The 6,914-nt window shown below is 45.1% G+C and overlaps 1 protein-coding gene across 2 annotated transcripts in view; it reads right to left on the reverse strand.

Annotated features, from left to right (window-relative positions):
- The window catches only part of SPIN1 (spindlin 1), a 122,185-nt gene extending 116,108 nt beyond the window's left edge, over nt 1-6,077 (reverse strand). Inside the window, exon 1 of one of the 2 annotated variants that reach the window (XM_065406394.1) lies at nt 6,050-6,077. The gene's annotated coding sequence lies outside the window, so the exon portion shown is untranslated. Of the gene's footprint in view, nt 1-5,026; nt 5,206-6,049 lie in introns of those variants that run through there. The other variant, XM_065406393.1, reaches the window with a different exon arrangement.
- Between the last annotated feature and the right edge of the window lie 837 nt (nt 6,078-6,914).

Below are 6,914 nucleotides of genomic sequence, written 5' to 3' on the forward strand. Positions count from 1 at the left end.
GATCATGTGATTCTATGCAGAGAGAAGTGAAGGTGAGATCTGACACCAGGAGAACTTGAAGAGATCAAGAAAGGTCAGAGATGCAGATAGCCCAATAACTATGACAGCACATTCTTCCCAGATTTAAGTGTAATGATGTCACAAGTCACCATCATGCAATCACTCAATGAACAGAAAAGGCCATTTTATAAAAGAAAAAAAAATTAAATATGCCAACATCATTCTCTGCCTGGTATTTGGTGGTGGTGGGGGGACCCAGGCCCTTCTCCAATGAGATTACAATCTAAGTGCCTCAGCCCGCACACATCTGCTATCGAACACAGTGCTGCATTGAAGTCGAGGAACTTCTGATAGCAATAAGTACTACACTTGACAGTAAACACTTGCACGATCAGGCCCTAAACAGTACGCATCATTCAGCAATGATGGATAGTACAGGAGTGTTATAGGATAACTTTATTAAAACTTTATTAAACTATTTTAGATGTTCGCAAAACTGTCAGTGGTTCTTGACCTTAGCTTCTTGAATAGTAAGCTAAAGTAGTATCTCTAAAAATTTCCCACAATGTAACAGTTAGTTGAAAAATACATAATTGAAAACACTGAGATGTCTGGTCTTGCCACCTTCCTTCACAAACCCAAAAAAAACCATCTACAACTCTATAATGTCTCAAGCATGCTTCAGGAAATAAATCTCTAGTAGAGCATTGTTGCTCTTTTATAGTACACTTACAACTCCCCATGTCTTTTCCAAATTTACTCATATTGATGTAAAATGATTCTATAGACATCAATAACCACCTTGCTAAGATCTACAGATACTGGGACCTTGTGTTGAAGAATAAGATATTCTAAAATATAAGCTTTTGCCACCATCCGTGCCTGTGATTAATGCATTGTGGCAGTTGGACTTACCACTACACTAAAAAAATAGTTAAAGGTAGATGGAGGGAAATATGTATGATCTCACTTAGTATGGAATTACACCAGTTTCATACCATACACTGCCGAAGAGGAATATAGAAAGAGAGTCTCCAGTTAGGAAAACACTTTCAATACTTGTCAATTTCACTTTTAGAAGAGTCAATTACATTCTTAAATTCAGAATTACACTGGCTTAAAGGATCTGGCTTCCTGTTTTGGTTTAATATGTAACATTCATCCATATGGTAAAAGCGGTCCTAGATACTGCTAGTAATTCAAGTAAATGCCTTGGTTGAGACTTTCAAAGTAGTTTAGTGGTTTTAGACACATCTTGTATTAAACTTTAATGGCATATCTGACAAATCCCTAGGATGCTTTAAAAATCTCATTCTTCACTGTATGTTGAGGGAGGAGTAGGATACAGACATTTACTCATAAAATGAATTCTGATTCTTCATGATCTTGTTATGCAATATGTTGATGTTTAGGTAGGTTTCTCTTGAGTTAAAGAATGTGCAGAAACTACTAGCTAGTAACAGAGCAGCAATAAGAAACAGGATTACCACAGAGCCATAACCAGAGATCTTTTAAATCATACATAAAAGCAAGTTGAATGATTGACATTTTTCTTCTAAGTACAAGCTGCGTGTCTATGCCAACTATTTAAAAGAAAGAGATGAAGATGAGAAAATAAGTCAACTTAGAAATCTTCTGTAAAAGTCAGGTTTTCACATCCAATATAGTAGTTGGTTTAAAACCACCCAAAGTGACATAATGAAAATAATATAAGAACATTTCAAAGAATAAAGATGAATCCTTTACATACAGTATGAAAAAAATTGAGCCCATCATAGTATTTTATTGCTATTTTCATCTGAAAGTTTACTTCCTCTCACGTCTTCTAAAGCACCAACACATTAATACTACAGGGTCAGCAAGACACAAAATAAGCCTCCCATGTTAGCCATTTTTCAGATAACATCCTTTAGACACATCGACATTAGGATATTTTGGCCATGGTCTAAAATTGTTACATACAAAATACCTTCCTGCCCATACTATCAAGCAGAGTCAGTTTCGTCTTCCTAATAAGTTTGTGAGTAAAACCAAAAGCACAACTTTAATAGCAAAGATAAGCTGTTCTGTTTTGCTCTTCAAAATCTTAATCCTATTTGGCAAAACAAGTTGGAATTTAATGAAGTTATCTGTAATGCATTAAAATATTTTAAAGCAAGTTTGACAGACATTGCATCAGCAAGATTTTTATCAATCTCAACATGGCAAGAAGGATTTGGCAGCTATTACTGGGGGGAAGGTACCGAATAAGATGAATGATGGAAGGGTAATATTCACACACCCTTATGAACAGCTAAAACAGAAGAGCTGTAGGAGTTCAAGTGGACGTGAACTAAAACCGCCTATTACCTTAAGAGTTCATTTAATCATTTGTGAAGCTCTGTGCTAAAATGAAGAATCACACTCTATTATGGTTTGCTGTTTGTACCAAGATCCACTGATAAAAATGTTAATAAAGGGTAAATCAGTTTATAAGTTTCCCACTTTTCACCTCCTCCTGTTAGCCTACCTGTACAATAGGTGTTTTACAAGTTCTTCCCCTTTCAGTCTTGTTTTACAATATGGTTATATTAATGAGTAATTTATATTAAATCTTCATAGAATCATAGAATGTCAGGGTTGGAAGGAACCTCAGGAGGTCATCTAGTCCAACCCCCTGCTCAAAGCAGGACCAATCCCCAGACAGATTTTTGCCCCAGATCCCTAAATGGCCCCCTCAAGGATTGAACTCACAACCCTGGGTTTAGCAGGCCAATGCTCAAACCACTGAGCTATCCCTCAATCTTGATGCACATTGTTCTGCTCTATGTTTTTCTATCAACATGATACTTTGTCTTTTAGGCACAATAACCTTGACAGCTTCTTGAATTTTATATTTCATTGTCTCCCAATCCCCAATATGCAAGAAGTGGTCCTCCAATGACACCCACCTGCTCTATTTGTACTTGAAAAAGAGATGAAAATTGAGAGGATTCTCTGGGCAAATCCCTAGGTCAGACCAGTTCCCTATGCAACACTACTGAGAAAGATCAATGACTTCCATTCTGGGCTAGGATTCATCTGTACAACTAAAAAAAAAAAAAAAAAAAATCATGTTGTAAAGTGTACAGGGTATACAAAATTACTTATAGGATACCTACAACAGTACCAAGCAACCATTAACTGAATTTATTCAACTGCAAGAAAAGTTAGTTGCTAGCTTTATAGAGCAAGATCCAGTTCCAACATAAATGACAGTTTTAATTGATAAATTATATGGGTAAACATTTTGAATTCACATTCCATTGAAACAGTTACAATATAAGTCCATCATTCAAGTTAGTTTTACTTCTGCAACGAGATTGCAGCTGCATATCAATAGGACTAAGGAGGAGAGGGGACCTGAACACACATAGTACACTTGCAGGCTTTTCATATAAAAAAAATTAATAGCAGTTTTGAAGTGTGGTTGATATGTAATGCACAGCAGTCTTCAGAGTATTTACCTGCTACTATTAGGACATTTTAATGGTTCCACAAATATTACTAAAGAACCTTGTGAGGTTAAAGGAATAACTGAATATCGCAATACCTCCGTTGTATGAAGTATAGCGGACATAGATACACATTCCAAAATGATCTTCTAATTTGGACCTCACCTCTACTCAATTTACATTTTGTAATAGAGATGCAAATGGTAGAATATTTATACAGCCAGTATAACACATCATACCTAATTCCAACACAAGAAATATAATTCCACTTAACTATCTTTCAAAACCTATACAAATGCAAATATACCAGTTTGTTTCTCTTCTAGAAACTACCAGAAGCTTCCAAAGCAAAGCAGGCCATCCAAAACTACAAAAGCTAAAATGTTACCTTGGAGCACAACTCAGATATTAATGGAAGTTAGGCCTATCAATAAGTTACTGCAATGATTCCACACAAATCTGCAGTGTATGTTATCCAAGTCAGTGAAATAATTTTAGTTTTACCTATGTTAACTTCATTTTAGACAATACACCAGCAGCATTATACTGTAAATTTAAGCTTTGAAAATGAAATGTTTACCACTAAAGTCACAAAACATGTAGCAAGAGGCCTAGGAAGCACTAAAAAGTGACTATTAAAACTAACCTAGAAAAAAATTCAGCTCTACTCCAGGTCACTTTAGAATGGGGAAAATATACACAAGAAATTGCCATCAAACAATATTATTTTGGCATCTAGTTTAGAAATTCATCATCATTTATACACTGACTTGAGGACATTCTTCTGGAAGCCAGAAGGGGGTACTGTGGATAACTGAGGCCTGAGGGTGTGGGACTGAATGTTAGCCCAGTGCTAGGACTCCATCCAGAGTCCAGGAGCAAGTAGGAAGGAAACATGCTTTCTTGTTGCAGTTCAGCACAGCACACTAAAGTTCACAATTCTTTTCAGATTTCTGGCATACCCAGCATCATGTTTCTTTTATAAAGGAAACATCCTTCAGCCATGATGTGGTCATCACAAGGGCAAATAGGTTTGTACAACAAACCTGGCATTGCAAAAGAGGATTCAGCAAGCCTCCATTCCAGTTCTGGATCCTATGGTATGAAAGGCTCCTCAAGATATTGATACTGTATTGGAGAAGGTACAGCCAAAAATTCCAAAAGCCTACATTATGATTTTTATCCACCCAACACCCATTCTGACCTAAGTGATCTAGTTCTTTTTCAAGTGACTATATTGGGTTGATACCTTTATAATGAGCCACATTCTAAAGAAGGAGAAAAGAAACTGCTCTAGAGCATTCTGCAAGTGCAACACAGAGTATTTCATCTCTGCCAACATTTTGGTGCATCAGTTTTTCTCCCCACCCCCACCACCTCCCTAAAGAGAAAAAGACACGCACATTCCAATCAAGCCTCTCTCAGCAGGGCTCACCCCATTCACCTCCCTCCCCCTCCGCCCCAGACCTTGCCAGGCTCCCTCTGATTTTAGGTTTCATTTTGTTGTAAACAGCAAAGCGAAAGGAGAAAGCTTCCAAAGCAAGGATCCTTACCCTTGAAATCCCGCCATGCGCGCAAGAAGGAGGGTGAATTGCTTTTCCTCCTTTTGGGGGGAGGGGGATGGGGAAGGAGATTAGGGATGGGGAGAGAGACAGAAAAGCACGTACGGATGAAACATTAAGAAACGGAGAGAGACAGAGGAGGAGAGCCTGGTGGAAGAGCAGGGCGAGCGTCAGCCATGTTGTGTGTGTGTTGGTCCAGTATTTACAAACCTGCAGCTGCAGCAGCGCTTGGAGTCTGGGAGAGAGGGGAAGGAAGGGAGGGAGGAAGGGGGAAGGGCGAGGGGGCGGGAGGGAGAGAGGTACCGAGAGAGGGAGGAGGGGAGCGCGGCGGCGGCAGCAGCAGACAAAGGAAGCCAGCAGAGCCCGAGCCAGGCGCGCTCACACACACGCGCACACGGAGTGTCTCAGACAGCGACAGCGCCGTGTGTCGCTCCGGTGCAGGGGGCCGGGCGCAGTCCCACCGCAACAGCTGTGCCCCCAACCCCCGCGTACCCCAGTCGGGCACCAGCCCCCGTCCGACGCACCCCCTCGCCCGGCCACATGGGGGGGCAGGAGAGACACACACGCTGCAGCACAACTGGGAGGGGGGCTTGACTCGGGGGCTTTGCCAGCGAGGGGGGCCCTTCCCACACCCCCCCCCCCGCGCGGGGCCCCCCGCTTGCAGCCCGGCAGCGGGGGAGGAGGGTGCAGCCCGGGGGGGCGGTATTAGGGACGGCAGCGAGAGGACCCCTCCCCCGGATCCCAAGGAGGCGGGGCAGGAGCGGTCACACCGGGGCCTTCCCCCGCACACCCCAGGATGGAGCTGGGCCCCGAGGCTGAGTCGCAACAGCGGCGGCCGGGAGGGGGCCCTGGGGCGGGGCCAGCTACGAGTGAATAACTCATGGCAGCCCCGGGGGAGGGGGAGGCTGGGAGCGGCGGCTCCGGCTCCCCCCACAGCGACTCCCTCCGGCTCGGCCTGGTACTGGGCCAGGCCAAGGGCGGCGCGACAGGCTCCCTCTCGGCTCTCGCTCTCACCTGCTGGCCGGACGGGGGCCGGGGGTGCCAGGCGGACGGCCTGGGGGTGCCAGAGCGGCAGCTGCCGGAGCCCCCCTGCCTCGCCAGGCCGCTCAGCTCCGCCGCGGGGACAGCTGCGCCCCTTCTCTTGTGTGCCCCCCTCCTCTGCCGCCGCTGCCTGCTGCTCTCCTCTGCCACATTTGGAGCCGCCGCTCCCCGCCTTGCCTTTGCTGCCAGGGTAGAGGCCTCTTCACCTTCCTGCCAAATAGTGAGCCACCCGCATCCAGCCGTTCAAAATACAGCCCCGCCCTCCTCCACCTCCCCAGCGCGCAGGCGCACTCAGCCTGCCTAACTGCGACAGGAGAGCAGGAAGCTCCCCTCCCCGTCTCTCCATGCCCGCTTGCTGCCTGCGCTGGGCAGCAGTGCGCCTGCGCGGATTGAGTCTGCCTCATCCCCCGATGGCTGTGGTCAGCACTCCCTCGATGCGGGGACCCCTCTGCCCGCTGGAGACGGGACCGCGGGGCGGGCCAGTGCTACGTCTCCCCACCACGCACCTACTACGGGGTCTTCTCGGTGTTACCCGGCCCTGCCTGTCCCTAGCGGCCTTTCGAAGGAGGTGGCACGTGTCAGGCCTGATGCCCCCACCTTTGAGGGCAATGGGAACTTCGCCGCTGAGCCAACGCAGCAAGGAGGCTAACGCTTCCTCATGTATCCCATTGATTAACGGGTGGTGATGCTAATTCTCTGCAGAACTGTATGAAACGTTGGGGGAAATCCGAAACGTCCACCAGTGTGTAGGGGCACTCCACCTGTAGGGCTAGATCTTGTTCCTAACTGAAATCAAGGGCAGAATCTCTAGTAATTTCAGTGGAAATAAGCCAGAAAC

The sequence above is a fragment of the Emys orbicularis genome, chromosome 6, assembly GCF_028017835.1.
Source record: "Emys orbicularis isolate rEmyOrb1 chromosome 6, rEmyOrb1.hap1, whole genome shotgun sequence".
In the NCBI taxonomy this organism is placed as follows: Eukaryota; Metazoa; Chordata; order Testudines; family Emydidae; genus Emys; species Emys orbicularis.